Genomic DNA, 24061 nt, shown 5'->3' on the forward strand with positions numbered 1-24061 from the left:
AGGCTGACTGCTCTAAACTAGACTCCGTCCGAACAAGCCATGAAGGCCCAACGGTACCGTCAGGTCGCCGTATCATCCTCAGCCTACAGGTGTCACTGGATGCGGATAAGGTGTGGCATGTGGTCAGCACACCGCTCTGCCGTCCGTACGTCGCTTTACGAGACCGGAGCCGCCACTTCTCAATCAAGTAGCTCCTCAGTTTGCCTCACAAGGGCTGAGTGCACCCCGCTTGCCAACAGCGCTCGGCAGACCGGATGGTCGCCCATCCAAGTGCTAGCTCAGCCCGACAGTGCTTAACTTCGGTGATCTGACGGGAACCGGTGTTACCACTGCGGCAAGGCCGTTGGCTTGGACCAGCTCTAATTTGTTTAAATTTCTCACTGAACAACTGAACAACTGAGAGTTTTCGATGCGTTAAAACGAACCACGCATTTTAGGAACCAGACTTTGTAATCTAATGAGAGAAGAGGAGGAAACTTGGTCATGGCTTAATGAAAGAGTCAGAAAGATGAATGGCTGGTAAGAGAGATGATCAGATTCAAGGAAAGAAAAGTGGCTCACTAAATAAAGGTCAAACCGTGTATGGTTGATCATTGGAAGTACTGGGTACCCCACCATAAAACACCTTTTGGCAGGTGTATCTAGAGCACAGAAAAGAGTTGAGACTTGGGATACTGTTCAGCGGGTAAGACATGCGGCGGGAGTAGTAACGTTTGTGGCTTCACTGAGTGAACATGTGCTTGGAGTGCACCAGATCCAGAGCTGGGTATCGTATTATATTCATTTCTAGGTGTTTCTGCATTTCAGTCGTTTACCTTTTTAAAATCGTAGATCTTGAGCTACGTACTTTCGCGGTTTATTTAGGAAATGGATAAAGTGTAAAGCATTTGAAGGAAGATTTACTTTGTTCATCTGGGGTCATTAGGAACGGAAATGTTTTGTAAAATAATAGGTAAGTAATATGAAGTATGAGATTTAAATTAGTTAAAATGGTGGGCTAAGACATACGGGGTGGCAATTATTGAACTAAATAAAATAAAATCGTCATAACTCCTGAACGGTTTGCGTTAGGACGTTCAAACTGTACAGTTGGCCGCGGGGCATGATAGGAATTAGTATGCGTATGCAAGGTTCGGCTTAGCGACGAAACCCACTTTCATTTGGATGCGTTCGTCAGTAAGCAAAACTGGCGCATTTGGGGGACTGAGAATCATCATTTCGTGATCGAGAAGTCTCTTCATCCTCAACGGGTGACTGTATGGTGTGAAAAGTCCAGTCTAGAAATAATGGGTCCGGTATTTCTTGATGGCACGATGACTGTCGAACAGTACGTGAACGTTTTGAAAGATGTACAAAGCGACCCTAATTTCGACAAAATGTGGTCCATGCAAGATGAAGCTCGACCCCATCGAAGCAGGAGAGTCTTTTCTGTCCTGGAGGAGCACTTTGAGTACCCAGAGGCCATGGGCACGGGCCTCGATTGGCCGCCATATTCTCCAGATTTGAACATATGCGACTCCTCTTTGTGGGGCTGTATTAAAGAGAAAGTGTAGAGGAACAACCCCAAATCCAGTGCTGAACTGCAAACATCCATTCTGGAGGTCACTGACAGCATCGATGCTCCAACAGTTCTGCAGGTCATGCGCAATTTCGGTATTCGTCTGTGCCACATCATCGCCAATGATGGCAAGCATATCGAACATATCATAATCTAAATATGAATATCTGTAGTGGCCTTTACATGTTGATTAAATAATGTGCACACCGTAGTTTGTCACTAATTTACGATTTTTATCATACATATACATCTACATTTATACTCCGCAAGCCACCCAACGGTGTGTGGCGGAGGGCACTTTACGTGCCACTGTCATTACCTCCCTTTCCTGTTCCCGTCGCGTATGGTTCGCGGGAAGAACGACTGTCTGAAAGCCTCCGTGCGCGCTCTAATCTCTGTAATTTTACATTCGTGATCTCCTCGGGAGGTATAAGTAGGGGGAAGCAATATATTCGATACCTCATCCAGAAACGCACCCTCTCGAAACCTGGCGAGCAAGCTACACCGCGATGCAGAGCGAACCCTGTGACGAAATGCGCCGCTCTTCTTTGGATCTTCTCTATCTCCTCCGTCAAACCGATCTGGTACGGATCCCACACTGATGAGCAATACTCAAGTATAGGTCGAACGAGTGTTTTGTAAGCCACCTCCTTTGTTGATGGACTACATTTTCTAAGCACTCTCCCAATGAATCTCAACCTGGTACCTGCCTTACCAAGAATTAATTTTATATGATCATTCCACTTCAAATCGTTCCGCACGCATACTCCCAGATATATTACAGAAGTAACTGCTACCAGTGTTTGTTCCGCTATCATATAATCATACAATAAAGGATCCCTCTTTCTATGTATTCGCAATACATTACATTTGTCTATGTTAAGGGTCAGTTGCCACTACCTGCACCAAGTGCCTATCCGCTGCAGATCTTCCTGCATTTCGCTACAATTTTCTAATGCTGCAACTTCTCTGTATACTACAGCATCATCCGCAAAAAGCCGCATGGAACTTCCGACACTATCTACTAGGTCATTTATATATATTGTGAAAAGCAATGGTCCCATAACACTCCCCTGTGGCACGCCAGAGGTTACTTTAACGTCTGTAGACGTCTCTCCATTGATAACAACATGCTGTGTTCTGTTTGCTAAAAACTCTTCTGTAATTGTCACCATGTACATTGCAGAAAGGAAAACAATCGAATAATACTTTAGATATACACTGAGGAGCCAAAGAAACTGGTACACCTGTCTAATATCGTGTAGGGCCCAAGCACACAGAAATGCCACAACACGACGTGGCATGGGCTCTACTACTGTCTGAAGTAGTGCTGGAGGAAACTGACACCATGAATCCTGCGGGTCTGTCGATAAATCCGTAAGAATGCGAGGGGTGTAGATCTCTTCCTAACAGCACGTTGCAAGGTAGCACAGATATCCTCAATAATGTTCGTGTCTGGGGAACGTGGTGTCAAGCGGATGTGTATAAACTGAGAAGAATGTTCCTGAAGCCACTCTTAGCAATACTGAACGTGTGGGTTGTCGCATTGTCCTGATGGAATAGCCTAAGTACTTCGGAATGCGCAATGGACATGAATGGACGCAGGTGATCATACAGGATGCTTACCTTCATGTCACCTGTCAGAGTAGTATCTAGACATATCAGGGGTTCCATATCACTCCAACTGCACACGCCCCACACCGTTCCAGAGCCTCCACCAGCTGGAACATTCTCCTGCTGACGTGCAGGGTCCATTGATTCATGATGTTGTCTCCAAACCAGTACGCGTTCATCCGCTCGATACAATTTGAAACGAGACTTGTCCGGACAGGCAACATGTTTCCAGTCATCAACAGTGAATTGTCGGTGTTGGGCCAAGGCAAGGCGTAAATCTTTGTTTAGTGCAGTCATCAAGGGTACACGAGTGGGGCTTCGGGTCCGAAAGCCGATATCAATGATGTTTAGTTGAATGGTACGCACTCTGACCCTTTTGATGTCCCAGAACTGAAGTCTGCAGCAATCTGCGGAAGTGTTGCAATTCTGTCACTCTGAACGACTATCTTCGGCCGCCGTCGATCCCGTTGTGGCAGGATCTTTTTCCGGCCGTAGGGGTGTAGGAGATTTGATTCCTGATATTCACGGTACACCCGTGAAATATTTGTGCGAGAAAATCCCCACTTCATCTCTACCTCGGGGATGCTGTGCCCCGTCGCTCGTGCGCCGACTATTAACACCACGTTCAAACTGACTTGCGTCCTGCCAATGAAACGCATCTTTTGGCTCGCCTTCCCCACAATGTTATCTATGTGGTCTTTCCAACTGAAGTTGTTCTTAATTTAGCACTCAAGTCTTGATAACCTGCCATTGTAGAAGCAGTAACCGATCTAACACGTGCGCCAGACGCTTGTTATCTTATACAGGCTTGCCGACCGCAGCGCCGTATTCTGCCTGTTTACATATCTCTGCGTTTGAATACGCTTGCCTGTAGCGGGATATACACTTTTACAATTTAGTTTCATTTTTTATAGGCAGTAGTTAGTTCATGAAAATAAGACAAATAGCGGCCGAAACCGTTCAGCTTCCACTTTTTATGAGAAGGTGCGTCGCGCAAGATGAGTGTCAATCTCAGCATGATCGGTTTGCAAAAGTTCTAACATTTTGCAAGTATCAAGTACAGGAAATGCATGACTCAGGAGACACCGTCTTGGAGTAGCTTTGTCCATGCAACGGAGAGGTCTGCCTGCTCCTATGACGCTAATAATTATGTCGGTTGTATGGTGGTAGTGTAGCTACATCTACATCTACATGATTACTCTGCAATTCACATTTAAGTGCTTGGCAGAGGTTTCATCGAACCACAATCATACTATCTCTCTACCATTCCACTCCCGAACAGGGCGCGGGAAAAACGAACACCTAAACCTTTCTGTTCGAGGTCTGATTTCTCTTATGTTATTTTGATGATCATTCCTACCTATGTAGGTTGGGCTCAACAAAATGTTTTCGCATTCGGAAGAGAAAGTTGCTGACTGAAACTTCGTAAATAGATCTCGCCGCGACGAAAGACGTCTTTGCTTTAATGACTTCCATCCCAACTCGCGTATCATATCTGCCACACTCTCTCCTCTATTACGTGATAATACAAAACGAGCTGCCCTTTTTTGCACCCTTTCGATGTCCTCCGTCAGTCCCACCTGGTAAGGATCCCACACCGCGCAGCAATATTCTAACAGAGGACGAACGAGTGTAGTGTCAGCTGTCTCTTTAGTGGACTTGCTGCATCTTCTAAGCGTCCTGCCAATGAAACCCATCCTTTTGCTCGCCTTCCCCACAATGTTATCTATGTGGTTTTTCCAACTGAAGTTGTTCTTAATTTAGCACCCAAGTACTTAGTTGAATTAACAGCCTTGAGAATTGTACTATTTATCGAGTAATCGAATTCCAACGGATTTCTTTTGGAACTCATGTGGATCACCTCACACTTTTCGTTATTTAGCGTCAACTGCCACCTTCCACACCATACAGCAATCTTTTCTAAATCGCTTTCCGACTGATACTGGTTTTCGGATGACCTTGCTAGACGGTAAATTACAGCATCATCTGCGAACAACCTAAGAGACCTGCTCAGATTGTCATCCAGGTCATTTATATAGATCGGGAACAGCAGAGGTCCCAGGACGCTTCTCTGGGGAACACCTGATATCACTTCAGTTTTACGATTTGCCGTCTATTACTACGAACTGCGACCTTCCTGACAGGAAATCACGAATCCAGTCGCACAACTGAGACGATACCCCATAGGCCCGCAGCTTGATTAGAAATCGCTTGTGAGGAACGGTGTCAAAAGCTTTCCGATAATCTAGAAATACGGAATCAACTTGAGATCCCCTGTCAATAGCGGCCATTACTTCGTGCTTGTGCGTTGCACAAGAACGATGTTTTCTGAAACCATGCTGATTACTTATCAATTGATCGTTCCCTTCGAGGTGATTCATAATGTTTGAATACAGTATATGCTCCAAAACACTACTGCAAACCGACGTCAATGATATAGGTCTGTAGTTCGATGAATTACTCCTACTACCCTTCTTAAACACTGGTGCGACCTGCGCAATTTTCCGATCTCTAGGTACAGATCTATCGGTGAGCGAGCGGTGGCAGTGGTTTTCAATCCGTACAGGTGTCAATCGATGAATCAGACAAGGTCTGAATAATATCATTTTGGGTACTAGGGTACGTCATTATAAAACACTAAAACAAGTAAAACACCGACGTTTCGACAGACATCGCAGCAGTCCTGTTCAGAGCGGGGAACTGCTGGACTCGCGTGTCGGAACATGAACGCAATGCTCGACTCGGGCAACGCAACAAATCAGCTATCGGAGAACACCACCAGGGCGATGGCCGAGCTATTAATTTTGAAGAACGCCGTGTACTTGCTCGGGAGCCATGGACATGGCAGCGAAAAATAAGCGAGGCAATATAAATAATTAAACGCCCTAACAGTACGTACAAGGAGGATGGTTACAAGTTACCGACGGTCTGTCTGCAAGCGACCTCAGTACATCAGTCCGCATGTGTTCGCCAGCCAATAGCTCCTACAAGACCCTCATTTAACAGTATATGGCGTGTGACGTCAACATCGCCTCACCGCAGGAAAACACTGGGGTAGAACCCGCCATCTCCACGTACCAGTCCTTTGCCAGAATAGCAAAGGCAAATACCTAACGTACGAGCAACCAACCGTACTATCATACTATCTTTATTTTGAATTGTCCAGTGATAATCTAGAATGTGAAGTCGGTAGCAGTCTGACAAGACGGTATAAAGGGGAACAAGATCGCCAGGATACAGCAGTTAATCGTCCTGAAGTGGATCGCTACTAAGTAGAGCGAAACGTCGATATTGTTTTAGTGCTACATAAGACGCGATCTAACAGACAGAAAGAATTTTTTCCAGTTGACACTGGCCATGGAAGCATGCGAAATCAGACCGCATGCTTCTCACAGCGCCCTATTTCCCATTCCTCATCCTTCTTCCTTTCACATTTTTAAGGAGATAAAAATCAACAGCTCCAGGGAAAGCAGTTCTCCTAGGAGAGCCCTGATTCTCTAGGTTAGGATTTGGTGCTGGATCACTATCCCATAACGTATAATTTACTAACGGTTAACAGATTACAAGGAAACCTCGGAATTTCATAACACAAAATAGGCGAAAAGTGCGACAACAAAGTATATGACTTGGAAGATACACTATTCGTAGTTTATAGAAAACTGGCGCCACAATCAGTATAACGAAGGACATCGAAAGATGTGGGTGCATTTAGTCGCTGGTAGATTATTGGTACTCATGATGCCTTAAACTATACAGGCTTATATGGCAGCTGTGATTCAGGACACAAATTAGGAATGGGCTTTTGTGTGAGAAGGTCTCTACATCCACATCTATACCCAGGGTGACAATTATTGAACTATATGAAATAAAAACGTCACAACTTCTGAATGGTTTGCGTTAGGACGTTCAAACTGCATGGTTGGCCGCGGGGCACGCTGGGAATTAGTATGCGCATGCATGGTTTGGTTTAGCTATGAATCCCACTTTCATTTAAATGCGTTCGTCAATAAGCAAAATCTTTTGCATTTGGGGGATTGAGAATCCGAATTTCGGGATCGAGAAGTCTCTTCACCCTCAACGGATGACTCTGTGGTGTGCTATCTCCTGTCACAGAAAACTCATGCGATATTCATTGATGGCACGGTGACTACTGAACGGTACGTGAAGGTTTTGGAAGATTATTTCATCCCCATTATTCAAAGTGACCCTGAATTCGACAAGATGTGGTTCAGGGAAGACGGAGCTCGACCCCATCGAAGCAGGAGAGAGTTTGATGTCCTAGAGGAGCACTTTGTGGACCGTATTCTGGCTCTTGGGTACCCAGAGGCCATTGGCATGGGCCTCGATTGGCCGCCATATTCTCCGGATCTGAACACATACAGTTTGTAACTAATGTGCTTTTTTTTCTATAGTTCAGTAATTGTCTCCCTATACATACCCCCAAAGCCACAGTATGGTGCATCGAAGAGGGTACTACGTACAACTACTGGTCATTTCCATCCCTGTTCCATTCTAAACATAGAGCAAAGGAAAACGACCATCTGTAAGCCTCCGTAAGAGCCCTAATTTCTTTCATCTTGTCCTCATCCGAAAAATACGTTGGCGGTAGTAGAATTGATCTCTAGTCGGCTTAAAATGTTGGTTCTCTAAACTTCCGCAATAATGATTCGAAAAAAGAGTGTCGTCTTCCCTCCGAGGTTTCGCATCTGAGTTCACGAAGCATTTCCCTAATACTTGCATGTTGATCGAACGTACCGGTAACAAATTTAGCGCCACGCCTCTGAATAGCTTCATTGTCTTCCTTTAGTCCGACCTGGTGGGGATCCCAAACACTCGAGTAGCACTCAATAATGGGTCGCACTAATGTTCTATATGCCGAAAATTGTCCCAGTAAAACAGAGACGAGCATTCGCCTTCTCTACTACCAACTACTACTGATGATGGTCGAAGTAGAGAGGATATAAAATGTAGACTGGCAATGGCAAGGAAAGCGGTTCTGAAGAAGAGAAATTTGTTAACAATGAGTATAGATTTAAGTATCAGGAAGTCGTTTCTGAAAGTGTTTGTATGGAGTGCAGCCATGTATGGAAGTGAAACATGGACGATAACTAGTTTCGACAAGAAGATAATAGAAGCTTTCGAAATGTGGTGCTACAGAAGAATGCTGTAGATTAGATGGGTAGATCTTATAACTAATGAGGAGGTATTGAATAGGATTGGGGAGAAGAGAAGTTTGTGGCACAACTTGACTAGAAGGAGGGATCGGTTGGTAGGACATGTTCTGAGGCATCAAGGGATCACCAATTAAGTATTGGAGGCAGAGTGGAGGGTAAAAATCATAGAGGGAGACTAAGAGATGAATACACTGAGCAGATTCAGAAGGATGTAGGTTGCAGTAGCTACTGGGAGACGAAGAAGCTTGCACAGGATAGAGTAGCATGGAGAGCTGCATCAAACCAGTCTCAGGACTGAAGACCACAACAACAATAACTACCAACCTGACGTGCTCATTCCGTTTCGTACCGCTTCCTAACGTTACGCCTAGATCTTTAACCGATGTGACTGTGTCGAGCATCACTCAAATAACGCTGCATTCGAACATCACAGGATTGTTTCTATATTTAGAGCTAACTTCCATCCATCACACCAACTAGAAATTCTGTCTGAGTCATCTTATATACTTCTAAAATCACTCAATGATGACATTCTCTCATACACGACCACGTCATCAGCAAACAGCGTAAATTGCTGTTCTCCCTGTCGTCCAGATCATTTATGCATATGGTGAATAACAGCGGTCCTGTCAACACTTCCCTGAAGGAGCGCTGACGATACCCTTGTCTCTGAACACCCGCCGTCGGGGCCGATATTCTGGATTCTATTACTTGAATACTCTTCGAATCACTCAAATGGGAACCTAATCCGTAAGCTTGGTCCTTTGTCAACAATCTGAAGTGGGGCACAGTGTCAAACACTTTCCGGACTCTAGAAATATGGACTCTGACTTTTGCTCTCCATTCATTGTTTGTAGGATACCATCTGAGAAAAGAGCGCGCTGATTTTCGCACGAACGATGCTTTCTAAATCCTTGCTGATTTGTGGATAGAAGACGCTAATGTATCTGGGTTTTCTTCAGTGACCCTTAGAATCTCTGTGTTAACAAATGAAATGACGACATGTAAAAGAAACGTTTGTGAACTGACATGGGCCCACACAGAAGAACACATCCCAAGCGAAGGACGAATTCTGTGCGGAACCAGAGGTCGTGGTGTGCATGCAGATCCGAATAACAGATGTGATGTTCTGCTTGGTGATATGAGTGTTACAGTGAGAAGAGTAAACGTGTTCCATTCAAAAAGTGGAAGACACAGTTTGTAGAAAACACTAACGCAGCCTGTAGCGCTGAATGGTTGAGTAATTTGGACAGTCTGAAAGAAGAACTGGAAAAGTCTTTTCCTTTTCAAAAGAAATGTTTCGAATAAGATGTATGGTCTGGGGAGTGGAAGATGCGGCATAATTGTGAGCTGGGTAAGATATACGACAGACCAAATTTTTGGAGGCCTGGTGGTAACGAGATGACGTGGGTGAGCGGGTCATGTTGCTTGGATGAAGAAACATAGATCGCCGTTAAAATCTATGGATTTTACTCACCGCTGACTAGACGTAAGAAAATGTGGACAGACGAAATCCGTGAGGACTTGTTGCAGATCGACATAAAGGGTTGACTGACGGTAGAAAGCAAGAAACAGAATCCAACGGAGGGGGAGCCTTGTAGCTGCGAGCTGTCCTCTAGGCCTGATCGCTCAAACTATTAGGTCTACAACTTTGCTTCCGCCGTTTTTCAATAGACGGCAGTAGCGGCAAGTGGTATTCAGGTGGTTGGTCATAGGTGTAATACAATAAGCTTAGGCATCTGTAAACATAATGCTGTAAAAATATTAGTCTATTTGTGATTGCATCATAAGGTTATTCTCGATTAAGTACGTCAACTTCCGTACCCATTTCTCGCCATTTGCGGGAAGTTTTAATTTTCTGCTTTAACATGCATAAATCTGCGGTTGTGGCTCTTAAAACGCTGGGTAAGACCAATGGTGAAGGAACTATTAGTGGAAGAACTTGCAGAGGATCTTTTCAACGCCTTAAGAAAGGTGATTTTAATGTAGAAGACCGGCATCGCTGCGGAAGACAGAACGTTTTCTCAGCTACTGAAACAGACGAAGACAATCACAGGACATCATTATCGATAGCAATTGATGCGTTCGAGCTCAGCACTAAAACAGCAATGGCCACAATACAGCGATAGACACGTAAAGGTAATTTTGCATCAGGTCAGTGCTCGACCCCATGTCGCAAAACCCGTCAAAATATACATGTAAACGTTGAAATGATAAGTCCTATCCCTCCCGCTGTATTCTCCATACGTTACTCTCTCTGACTGCCACCTTTTACGGCCATACAGTCTGGCTGACCAGCACTTCCGATCATTTGAGCAAGTGCAAAATAGAATCGATTCATGGATCCCCACAAAAGACGCCCAGTTCTTTCGCCACGGGATTCGTATGCTACCCGAAAGATGGGAGAATGTATTGGCCAGCATCGGAAATACTATGAATCATAATTTTCTTGTAAGTTTTTCACAATAAAGCCCAGAACTTCGAGAAGAAACGGCGGAATCAAAGTTGTAGACCTAGTAAAGTAGTGAGAAAAACTGTTCTTTCTAAGCTGTGTACGTACCAAAAGTCAACACACTGACTTGTAGTTGCAAAATGGACAGCAGTGCCTCACAGTAAGACATTTTTAGGTTATTCTCAACGTTCTAAGCATGCACTTCTAGCAGTTTCAGAATGTATGCTGAGGTTTGTGCAGCTCAATGACCGCTTAAACTGTTCCCTGTACCTGATTCCTCATGTACTGGGTGGTTACAATTAAAGTGCAGCTTCCCACGGAGTTCCACTGTGGGCTTCAATTATGGTATGGCGGCGAAACTTGGTAGATATGCTAATGAGTTAATGTGGAACCGATTTACGCTGGAAAAACAGTTAGTTTGAGTTTTGTTGACCAGTTGCTGCTCAGGTGCTGTACACTGTTTGTGTGATGGTATGACACACACGCTGTCATTTGACAAGCCACAGCGTGATTGAACATTATGGCTACCGAGAAGATAGATCGTGTGCTTTTAGTGAAACTGTTTTATGTGAACGGCAGCAATTACAATGGTGCATTGAGAGAGAACCGCTGGCTGAAAAGTCTGAGGAGACGCCAGATGTCGTTAAATGGTTTACAGAAGATGACAATGAAATTCGGAAACACGGATGACCTTGGTACCTGGTACCTATGCCGGTGGAAGTTATTGATGAGGTTGCTGTTGCTGTAACTTACCATATAGGGAGTGCACTGGGCAGTGCTAATGCTTGCGCAGTGTCGCGAGTATCGTCCATCCCGCGGCCAACAGTATGGAAAGTTTAGCGACCTATTTTACACCGCTAACCGTACAACATCCAGACGGGGTAACCACTGAAACCTCCTGATCCCCAGCAACGTTCTGAATTTGCTCTTCGGTTTCTGGCACAGATAAAAATTAATGACATGTGGCTGGGCGATATTATATCGAGTGACGAGGCACATTTTACACTAAACGATGCAGTGAACACACAGAACTGCTGAGTTTCCGGTGCCGTTAAACCGCGTCTTGCGCACGAAGAGCCATTCCACTCGCGGCACTTCACTGTGTAGTGTGGATTCAAAAGCACCTTTCTTATCGATCCGTTCTTGTTTGAAGAGAATACACCCAGCCGGCCTGTCGGGTGTACTGTGACATTTTCTTGTTATCGAGACCTCGGCCGGCCGCTGGTGGCCGAGCGGTTCTAGGCGCTTCAGTCTGGAACCGCGCGACCGCTACGGTCATAGGTTCGAATCCTGCCTCAGGCATGGATGTGTCTGATGTCCTTAGGTTAGTTAGGTTTAAGTAGTTCTAAGTTCTAGGGGACTGATGACCACAGATGTTAAGTCCCATAGTGCTCAGAGCCATTTGAACCATTTTTTTGAGATTAGGCGTCGTGCCTCTTTTCCTGTATTTCTGCTTGGTTCTGCATGACCCCACATTCCCTAGCTTCTGTTCTTTCTTTCTGCCCTTACGATTTTCCACAGACAACTGTTGTTCGGCATAGGACACCATTTCTCAATCAGACATCGTTACATCTTCAATCTCGCTGTCCCCTGGGTCACTAATGGAAATTGATGTGGACTCTCTGTTTACACCGTTTCGTCCCCCTTCGTTACTATTCGCAGTAATTTTTCTATTAGACTTTTCAATCGAAATTTGGCTAGGCGTTACTGTACCAGTAAACTCAATCATGCCCATCTGAGGTTGTTCTGTTGTTTCTGATGGTGAATCCGCAGATGCTTTCACTGGATGTATCATCGATGTAGTTTCCAGACCCCGTTCCGGAGCACCGCCCATAGCTTCACCATGAACGATCTCCATCGCGGACACTTCTGAATTGGTTGTTATAAACTGCCCGACCGCGACTGCACTGTCCTCTTGAGGGTCTGACTGTTTACCATTTGTTCCCTCGACAACGTTAGTGTCAACTGTGCTTTCCTCTTCAGCTATACTACTGGTATGGGCGTGACGGACAGGTAATGGATCAGCACTCTTCGTCTCCAAATCGGTCTGAATCTTTCCACGTGCGGCTAAAGGTGGCGAGAGACGTTCGACTTAGACGAAATACTTAGAACTTCATTTCTGGGGTCAGATTTATTAGTTACAGTCTCGGGATCATTAACAGCAATTGAATTACTTGTAGTTGCTGTGACACTGTTTGCTACCAGATCTCTACTGATTCCTGCTAGGAGAGCTGAAAATGAAGGTTTACGTATAGTTTGGTTGAGTTCCAGACGGAATTTTCGTCTGTGGCAGTCTTTTTTGTCGTGATCTGTTTCACTATATTTGAAGCATGCTGGTAGTTGCTCCATGTATGTAATGTATACTTGATAGCCCCAATAATCATCACGGACTAGATTGGTTTTTTCACTTCCATTTTGATAGCTCTGATTCCATTCTGGACGGGGAACGGATAAAAATCCGCCCACACCCCGTTCCCAACTACACGAACGTTTCCATAAGGCTCGAATTAGACATTCGTGATTTCGTTTGCAACCTTGTAATGGGACACCCTCGTCTAGCATTACCTTTCTTTTTTATAGAAGTAGCCGATACGAGGATTTATCTCGAATGTCGTATGTAAAAAAAAAAAAAAAAAAAAAAAATGGTTCTGAACACTATGGGACTTAACTTCTGACGTCATCAGTCCCCTAGAACTTAGAACTACTTAAACCTAACTAACGTAAGGACATCACACACATCCATGCCCGAGGCAGAATTCGAACCTGCGACCGTAGCGGTCGCGCGGTTCCAGACTGTAGCGCATAGAACCGCTCGGCCACCCCACAGGCAAATCTTCATCAGTTATTTAGTCAACAGGAACCCACAACGTTAAATTAAAATTTCAGCCGCAATAATGTACCCTTAGACGCAAGACGTGGATCGAACAAGAGAAAATGAAGGTAAGGCAGAAGTTTTCCTTTTATATATCTTACACCTCTCCTTTCGAAAATAATGAAGAGACTAAGAGAAATTTAATGCTGATGTGTGGGAGGGTAATATTACAACCTCCATAGTGATGTTAAAGACAAGCACATTCGTCAAGTTGCCTCCGACAATTTCTATTTTTAACGGCAAACTTAGCGTTGCTAATATTATCTAAAAGTGGCCAGTACACTCGCGTATTACTTCCTAGTACATAAAGTTAAAGCAAATTTTCAAACAATAAATCGACTCATTTGTGTTCAGTTACACACTGTCTATTTGATCTCTTGTTAGTTTCATACGTGCAGTTAATCTCTCCTGAATTTCGAGAGGTGTTGGTCGCTCGATGTCCTTGTCGAATTCCAGTTTCACAGTACAGTTCCGAGGGAAGGTTTCCATTGTTTTTTCCCCTACTGTATACTTTTTTCACACACTTAGAAAAGTGTAAACACTATCACTTCCCACGCAACGCAGCTGTATAGTAGACGCTTTGTGAGACAAGACCCATTGCACTCGATTTGTAAACGCTGGTTGCAGCGCACGCAGGTAAAACACCATCTGACCGACCGCTACGACCGCCGGAGTGGAACTGCCCATTTTCCCCTTCTTAAATTGTCAGTATTGCCGAGGCTCTCTCGTCCTGGAATAGCACCCCATCTTTGTATATGTTGTGGATTCGCAAGAGAGCCATCCCACTATGAGAGGAAGCCGAAAGGCACGAGTTTTAGCTCACGCAGGCTGGCGTGAGGTCTGGAACAGGACAAGGAAATTAGACTGTCGCAAAAAAGGACGTAGCTGTGGAGTACTTAACTTAAATCCATAAATGGTGAACATCGCTCTTTACGGTACATGTTTTACGGCATCAATAGTAACTGGTAATGGCGCCTTGCTAGGTCGTAGCAAATGACGTAGCTGAAGGCTATGCTAACTATCGTCTCGGCAAATGAGAGCGTATTTTGTCAGTGAACCATCGCTAGCAAAGTCGGCTGTACCACTGGGGCGAGTGCTAGGAAGTCTCTCTAGACCTGCCGTGTGACGGCGCTCGGTCTGCAATCACTGATAGTGGCGACACGCGGGTCCGACGTATACTAACGGACCGCGGCCGATTTAAAGGCTACCACCTAGCAAGTGTGGTGTCTGGCGGTGACACCACAGTATATAATGGGCAACTGAAGGCTGTGTTAGGGAGGACTGTGGTGTCACCGCCAGACACCACACTTGCTAGGTGGTAGCCTTTAAATCGGCGGCGGTCCATTAGTATACGTCGGACCCGCGTGTCGCCACTGTCAGTGATTGCAGACCGAGCGCCACCACACGGCAGGTCTAGAGAGACTTCCGAGCACTCGCCCCAGTGGTACAGCCGACTTTGCTAGGAAAGTTTCACTGACAAAGTACGTTCTCATTTGCCGAGACGATAGTTAGCATAGCCTTCAGCTACGTCATTTGCTACGACGTAGCAAGGCGCCATTATCAATAGATATTTAACTTGTGATGTCTGTACCGTCAGACCGATGTACACCACTTATGGATTAAAGTTAAGTATTCTACCGGCTACCTCCTGTTTTGCTAGTCTTATTTCTCTGACCTGTTCCAGACCTCACGCCAGACTGCGTGAGCTTAAAAGCGTGCATTTCGGCCTCCTCTAGCAGCACGGTGTTGGTTGGCTCTTCTGCCAATACTTCAAGGACACTGGACGAGGTTAGTCCATCCAGCTGCGTTAGACATAATGCTGTAGTAGTGTTATGGTTAGTACATCTGCGTGGTGTGTTGCTGCCTCTAGATCACGGGGTCCCGGGTTCGATTCCCGGCCTGATTGTGGATTTTGTCTGCCCGAGGACTGGGTGTACGCGTTATTCTCATCATTTCATCATCATCATCATTCGTGACAGTAGCTAGATTGGACTGCGAAAAACATTGGACTGTGTAAAAATTAGGATTTTGTACTGGTGCTTATGACAGCGCAGTTGAGCGCCCCACAAACCAAACATCATCACATCTACGAAGTAAGCAAAAACCTGGTTTCAAAGGGCAGACTGTGGCGGAAAATTTAGCTAATTTCTTCAGCTGATATCATTATCGAAGATAAGGTTGAGACTCAATGTCTCAAAGAAAATGTAATTCCATCAGATCTATAAATGAATGTATTTGCAGTGGGAAAGTCATCACGTTGTACATTGGTTTACAAAACCATGTTTTGTTCCTTGATTACATTTGTTCTAGATTGAAAAGTGATAATACATAGAATTTGATTTGGCGGGAAGCCACAATCATTTAATTTCCATTAAACATTAGTGGCAGGAATATCTTCAGATGTTGTATTGTCTCTGTCTTGGTGCTATGTTTATCGGTAGTTGACCGAATGCCACGTTGTTACCATAAAGAACCGATATCGTTGATAGTTAAACGTGTTCTAATTCCACTGCACTAGGTGACGATTTGATGTTTCAAGCCAAGAAAGCCAAAGCACAAGAGACGAATAACTTCAATAGCTAAGAATCTAGCGAAAAGAGTGCTAATTTCAGTCTCATCCATTGAAGTACAGTGTTGGGATTCTGTCTAGAGAGCTGATGTTACCCGTAGCCACAAGTACTTCGCTCGAGACATGTGTAACGAAGATAGCAGCTTAGCAAGAAGAATACCGTTCACCGTCTGCCGCTATCATGGTTTACAGCATTTACAATGTGACATACCGTTCATTGGGTGCGTTTTTACCTGTGACAATAAAGCGATCATTTACACACCTCAAACAAATCCTGGGTTGCTACATAAGTTCCTTGCATGTAACACAGTTTCTGTCTTTGATTTTTTGGGCTGTCACATGATCCGCATTTTGGGTGCGTTTCATGACTCACGAGGCATGTCGTTTTCAGGTAGCCCTGTATTCGGTATTTTCCTTATTTACTGAAGCTAGGTACAGATCCTGCGGTGCAGATTTTGTTTCATAACGTGTTATACGTGATAAACACGAGACCTGGACCTATTGCGATACGCAAAATGGGAAGACATATAGGTGCTCCGATATACTGAAATTTTTACACGGAACTGTAATTTCGCTGCGCTCAAGAAACAATCATAGCCCTTACAGGTGTCGAAGTGAATTCGAGATCGGTAAGAAACGATAGTAACTTACCATCAGAAGACAAAGCTGGGCATCCGATTTTAGTGATGGAAGGACTACAGATTTTAGGATTACAGCCACTTGTCCGTTATTACAAAACACGTTTTTCAATCACCAGTGTCGTCACGTTCTGTAAGAATGATTGAAGATCATCTGATGTGACTACAGAATCAGTTTCCCTCGAGAAACTGTATGTGGGAATGCATGAGACGTAAGATGACAGACAGTAAATGTAATCAGATATTATGCTGTTCAAAGGGAGGCCGCATCTCTGCGTTAAAACGAGCAGGGCCTTTGTATACTGGATCTCACGAACTCCAAGGTGAGCGACACTTCAGCGTTCAAAGTGGCTTCTGTTGATAAGTATTTCGATAGCCACACTTCCTGAACATCTTCTGCTGGAGATAGTGGATGACGTTTCTGCATGTTCACTGCAGCTTTTCTGCCTGTGTTGATACAGTATCGTGTAGTAATGTTGCTCTGTATCAGACTACTGTTGATACAATATCGTGTAGTAATGTTGCTATGTACCAGACTGCTACAGTGAATATCCGTGTTCTTTTGTACGTTCTCCAGAATCGTCAGGTGGAAATGGTGTCGAAGTGTAAGAGGCACGTACCACCTACTCACAATAGTTGGTCGTTGAAATGTCGCAGTTGTTTTTCACTACCTTCAGTCTCAGCCCATTTTATTAGACACAGACGTTTCATTAAGAGGAACATATCTGAATCGCTTTGAAGGAAGCATATGTGACGCTACACTACATGCATTTACCTGATTTGCACTTATGCCGGGTTGTTATAATTCACAGAGCTGCGTTAGCGGCTTTAATTGTAGTATGACAGCGGAACTCTTTAGATATGCTTGACAAGTGGGAGGCAACAAACGAAGACTCGTTTATGTACACCTACATCACTGGTCATTCAGCGAACTGAAGAGACCGGATTTCATCTCACAAGTCTGGACCGTAAATTTTTCCGATCTATGAGCTTATACCACCATAATCATCATACAGAAGTCTGTGGTGAACGTGTGGGGTTGATCTGTTATTCTGTTATTCTGCGCAACGGATTAATCTGAGGTGTACCCTTTACCCTGTGGCTCTTGCAAGACGCAATTTCCACCCCACACTACTACAGAAGTCAGACAGACGCTCCTAACGTTCTAAAGAGAAATGCCTGAAAAACTTTCAGACTTCTGGAGTCGTCTGCTGTAAGGAAATAACACAAAAATTCACAAAATTTCTTACGTAACTAGTGGGATACTTTGGTACTGGAGTAGTGTTAGTTAGTGTAAGAAAAACATGAAACTAACGAAAATTATTATTTATTTTGCAAAAATTCTGAGAAATCATAGTGGCACTTTTAGTTATGAATTGAACAAGTTATATCTTGGTTCTTTTCGGAATGTGAAGTTACCTCTCAAGGATAGGATTCGCTAATGAAATTTCTATACAATGTTTAAGATTGCTATTGACTTGGCAGAATGGCTGAGAGGCGCGCCTACTCAACTTGAATAATTTTCCTTTAGAATGTTGCTAGGTACGGTCAAGGCTGTCGTGTGTGAAATGTAGTGAAGTGTACTGTCGTGGAGGAAATATGGGGCTCGCAATAGCTGTAGCGCACAATACCATAAGCTGCGATGACTGCTGTCTGTGCCGCTCGCTGCTGACAAATAAGCTAACTCTCGTTCTATCTGGATTGACCTTCGCCAATCAAACTCTCCCTACGCCTTGATGAAGTCAAGGATTCCTATTCGCCCCTAGTCTAACTATTGGCGTGGTACACTGGTCAGATAACCAGTCCACCACGATGCCACTCAAAAATTCGCTCGCAGGCGTTTATTAATTATAACTATGCCCGTTCACACCACACAATAAGTGTGTCGGCCAACACAGTGAACAACGCTTAATCGCAAGGACTCAATATAGAGGTGCTCTCCCAGTGAAGTGAGGAGAGACTTGTTCCTCGCTCCAAGAGCGACAACGGAATGGCGCCTCTCCAGGCCAGACGTGAACGGTATATCTTTCGGTCTCTTCCATTACTCCTTCAGCTCAAGCCGTCATAAATATAGTCTGCCAATCAGTATTGCTCTTCTAAAACGGGAGAATGACGTTTCGTTTAAGGCAACCTGTGGTGTCACCGCCAGACACCACACTTGCTAGGTGGTAGCCTTTAAATCGGCCGCGGTCCGTTAGTATACGTCGGACCCGCGTGTCGCCACTGTCAGTGATTGCAGACCGAGCGCCACCACACGGCAGGTCTAGAGAGACTTCCTAGCACTCGCCCCAGTTGTACAGCCGACTTTGCTAGCGATACTACACTGACAAATACGCTCTCATTTGCCGAGACGATAGCATAGCCTTCAGCTACGTCATTTGCTACGACCTAGCAAGGCGCCTTAGCAATTGACATTTATTATGTGAAGCATGTACCGTCAAGAGCGATGTACACCAATTATGGATTAAAGTTAAGTATTCCAGCAACAATGTACCTTATTGGCTATATTAATTACATTTAACTGTTCCAGACCTCACGCCAGTCCGCGTGTAATTAAACGCGTGCATTTCGGTCTCCTCTAGCAACACAGTGTTGGCTCTTCTGCCAACACTTCACAACCAATCCGGAAATCTGTAGTATTGGCGTTTGGCGTTTGCTGTCTCCCTGTGAAAATCTTTGAAACTGCGTGCTATGTGTAAAGAATGCGTAGATTGGACGCTCCCACACAATGTAGCGGAATTTGCTTTTAAGCTGAACACGGGGTTGTTCCCCCTTTCACTCGGGCACACGCTGTCTGCTCCACAGGCGGCCGAGGTTTACTCGACCTCTGAAGGGACTGGCCTCCCGGTGTGTGGTCTGCCTCTCTCGAACTAAAAGCTCCTGTGACCGTCTTGTCTGGAATGTATGTGTGTACGCCAGCCTCGACTATTTCAACCCTGGTGCGCACTTGTTATTTGCATATCGTTTACATGAATTCATAAAACACTGACTTTATCTTATCGAGTTCGGGTTCGAATGAAGCGTCTTGATGTGCGGAATATGACAGTGAGGGCGGAATATGTAAGCAATGAAGGTCAGGAGACCATGACGTCTTACAGAAGCAAACAACTTTTAGCGGAAAGGGATACTGGAAATTAAATAATACCTTACTTACAGACTAGAAATTAAGAATTTCAGAGCTGGAAACATGGAAGGCTTGCATAATTAACACAAGAAAGTACCCCAGCAGATTAAATTGGTGGGTGGCCCATGCGAGACCCAAGCTAAGGAGATTGGATAAACCAAAATGAGTGAAAGGAAAGTACAGAGGAATTTTATTTTACGTGTCTCCGAGAATCGTATCAAGATACATGAGATATAATCACTAAAATTTCACAGATAAACAGATTAAACTACAATAATGTCAACACAGAAAAGTAAACTAGAGGGTCAGAAAGTGAGGTCCAGAATTGACGGTATTATCTAAGAGGAGAATGCGTCACTCTACCACGTAATGGTAAAGGGCAAAATCATAATAACCCAGAAACTCAATATCGGAAACGAGACAATACAACAGCAGGTTGATATTAAAAGAGGAGTTCTGCAACATTTCTGTGAGGTGTATGCTGCAGCAGATGTAGACGAGAACCTCGAATCAGTTTCTCTGGATGATATTGACGACGTGCGGACAGAAGCAGACGACATTTCTCTCAGCGATGAATTTACAGAGGAGGAAATATATGAAGCACTAGTGACAGGTCCGAAAGGAAATTCACCAAGTATAGATGGCATACCAGCTGAATTTTACCTCACTTATTGGGACGTATCGAAAGGAGAGCTAACTAACTCATTCAGTGATGCATGGGATATCCAACAGCTCCCTACAAGATTCCATAAGGGGCTCATCGTATTGACTTTGTGAGATTGCTCAGTGCTCTATGCAATGTCTAAGACATTGCAGTTTCTGGGATTGTGGGTATGTAATGTACATACAACACAGTGGGGTAATGTTGATAGTGACTTCGGGTCTGTTGGGTAAGGTGTTATATTCTTACGTGCTTACAAAAACATGTGATTAGTTACTTAACAGCACTGATATTACTGTATACGTTATATACTCTGCTTAGTTGTATTACAACATTTTTAGTTGGGATAAGATCTACTGACCTGTATTTCGTTGTAAACCTGAAGATGGCTATTGAACTGGCCGAAACTGGGTACCTACAGGGCGTTCAATTTATCTGAAGACAATGAGATATTTAGAAAACTACACATCGGATCCAAACAATTTACACTTAAAATATGTTCGTCTCGGAGGGAGACGACCAATTGTACCAAACTTGACCACCCATACCAGCTCGTGTGCGGGGGTGGGGAGGCATTTTTGAAATCTTAAATGGGAACCATCATTTTTTACTGCAGAATCGGATCCTATTAAAAAAAAAAAAGAGATGTTTTGTCTGGAACACACTTTTTTCTTTCCGCGACAGATGTCGCCGTAAACGGAAAAATCGAAATGTCAGAAAATCGTATGTTTCAAAATGCTATTAAGTGACATTTGAATTAACCCCCCCCCCCCCCCCCCCAACTCAATGCTGCGTGGATACGACAGACAATTATTTCATAATTCTCGCCGTTGTATTCCTCCAAGCAAACGAAAAATGGACTGCTCCACGAATCATTGATGCCGTGTAGCGAAGTACGACTTCTCATAAAAGGGAGTGCAGTCCAATTAAAAGTTATGAAATAATAGCCTCTGCTACCCCCACTCCGTGGAAGTGGGGGGGGGGGTTAATTCAAATTCCTTTGGAGAGCATATCAAACAAACCTTTTTCCACCCATTTTCATTTTTCCGATTACAGTGCTATCCGTCGCACAGAGAAAAAAATGTTTTATGTTTTACACAAACTCATGTGTTTTTTTTCCGTAGAATCCGAATCTGCAATGAAAAATGGGGGGGGGGGGGTTCATTTAAGATTTCAAAGTTGCCCCTCCGTCCCCACGCACGGGGACTTAGACAGGGAACGTCGTTTAGTAAACTCTTAGAAGGGAACAGAGGGCTGTTATAAATTTCATTTGCTATGTACTGTGAAGTCTACCTACGATTATTTGCTTCAAGCCATTGAGGGCCACTTTTGTGTTGTATTACAAGTAGTGTTGCGGACGTCTTATTCGTCAAGGCACACAGGTAAGTAAACCTTTTAACTCGTTTGCGTGACTTTGTTATTAATTCGTTGGAGTATTGGAGAAACTTCGTTCTCCCATCATATTATCTCACCCTGTGGCATTCCGATTTAACAGTGACAGGGAGAAATTGTCTTAGTGGTGTACTGCACCGGAAGCCGTTTCACGAACTCACATAACACACTGGACTCGCATTCGGGAGGACGACGGTTCAATCCCGTCTCCGGCCATCCTGATTCAGGTTTTCGGTGATTTCCCCAAATCGATTCAGGCAAATGCCGGGACGGTTCCTTTGAAAGGACACGGCCGACTTCCTTTCCCATCCTTCCGTAATCCGAAGAGACCGATGACCTCGCTGTCTGGTCTCTTCCCGCAGATCAACCCAACCCAACCACGAACTCTCAAACTCGGCCTCCACAGCATTACTTACGAGGCCCTTACGAAACTAACAGCGAGGCTTTACATAACTGGCGACCAGGATTTACAGAACCGAGGTCAGACAAAAGAGGAAACAAAGGAAAATTACGGCCGTGAAGATTCTAATGCCGGACTCTTTAACGGACAGCACGCAGAGGTTTCCAAGCGCTCAACGCCACAGGCCGCCATTCACCATCGAGTGATGAACGCTTCGTGACGTTTAAGCCGTTCGGATCGCCGGCAGTAGCAACAGAGGCGGGAAAGGCCCGTCCCATTCGAGCAAGAAGTAGTTTAACGCTCGAACGACGGCTGCGTGTGACCAGCACGGTAGCGGCTACCGCAGATAAGATCTGGAGGCGGCCGCAGACGCCCGCCGAGTGCATAAAGAACTCGTACACCGCCTGCCGTCCCCTCCCCTCTCCGCGTCATACTCCCCGCCCCTACCCGCTGCCCAACTGGCTCATCGCCGCCCCTCCCGTCTTCCCACCACCCCTCCTCCAAGGCTATTTCACGGCGCACCTCGGAAATTACAGAGCGGCGTTATCGTCCCGAATGAGGCTGTGCGGCGCCCGTGCTCAGCGCCGCATAACGGGAGATAACCGGGGGCCAACTCGCACTTGCAGCCCAACTCGTTCCGATGAATAGCGCGGCGCGGAGCTGCACCGAGGTCGGGCAGCATCAAAGCGCCGCCGGGCACGAATCTGATTCAATACGTTGGCGGCAGGGGGCGCTCCACGCCGCGTACACACGGCGAACCTCCAGGGCGACCGTGCCGCACTGTGGTGAAGTCCGTCACGGCCGATGTTTTTTCTCCAGTATCTGGCACATTATTCATCACTGCGGACATCTCCAAACAGTCCGTGCCATCCAAGAAATAATTAAATAATTGTTGTTGTTGTTGTGGTCTTCAGTCCTGAGACTGGTTTGATGCAGCTCTCCATGCTACTCTATCCTGTGCAAGCTTCTTCATCTCCCAGTACCTACTGCAACCCACATCCTTCTGCATCTGCTTAGTGTATTCATCCCTCTGCCTCCATCTACGATTTTTACCCTCCACGCTGACCTCCAGTACTAAATTGGTGATCCCTTGATGCCTCAGAACATGTCCTGCCAACCGGTCCCTTCTTCTAGTCAAGTTGTGCCACAAACTCCTCTTCTCCCCAATCCAATACCTCCTCATCTTCAGCATTCTTCTGTAGCACCACATTTCGAAAGCTTCTATTCTCTTCTTGTCCAAACTATTTATCGTCCATGTTTCACTTCCATACATGGCTACACTCAATACAAATACTTTCAGAAACGACTTCCTGACATTTAAATCTATACTCGATGTTAACAAATTTCTCTTCTTCAGAAACGCTTTCCTTGCCATTGCCAGTCTACATTTTATATCCTCTCTACTTCGACCATCATCAGTTATTTTGCTCCCCAAATAGCAAAATTCCTTTACTACTTTAAGTGTCTCATTTCCTAATCTAATTCCCTCACCATCACCCGACTTAATTCGACTACATTCCATTATCCTCGTTTTGCTTTTGTTGATGTTCATTTTATATCCTCCTTTCAAGACACTGTCCATTCCGTTCAACTGCTCTTCCAAGTCC

The 24061-nt window shown here is 44.9% G+C and overlaps 1 pseudogene; it reads right to left on the reverse strand.

The window, feature by feature from the left end:
- Positions 1-230: 230 nt before the first annotated feature.
- LOC126485299 (5S ribosomal RNA) lies at positions 231-348 on the reverse strand (annotated as a pseudogene).
- Between the last annotated feature and the right edge of the window lie 23713 nt (positions 349-24061).

The sequence above is a fragment of the Schistocerca serialis genome, chromosome 6 (genome assembly GCF_023864345.2).
Source record: "Schistocerca serialis cubense isolate TAMUIC-IGC-003099 chromosome 6, iqSchSeri2.2, whole genome shotgun sequence".
Classification (NCBI taxonomy): Eukaryota; Metazoa; Arthropoda; class Insecta; order Orthoptera; family Acrididae; genus Schistocerca; species Schistocerca serialis.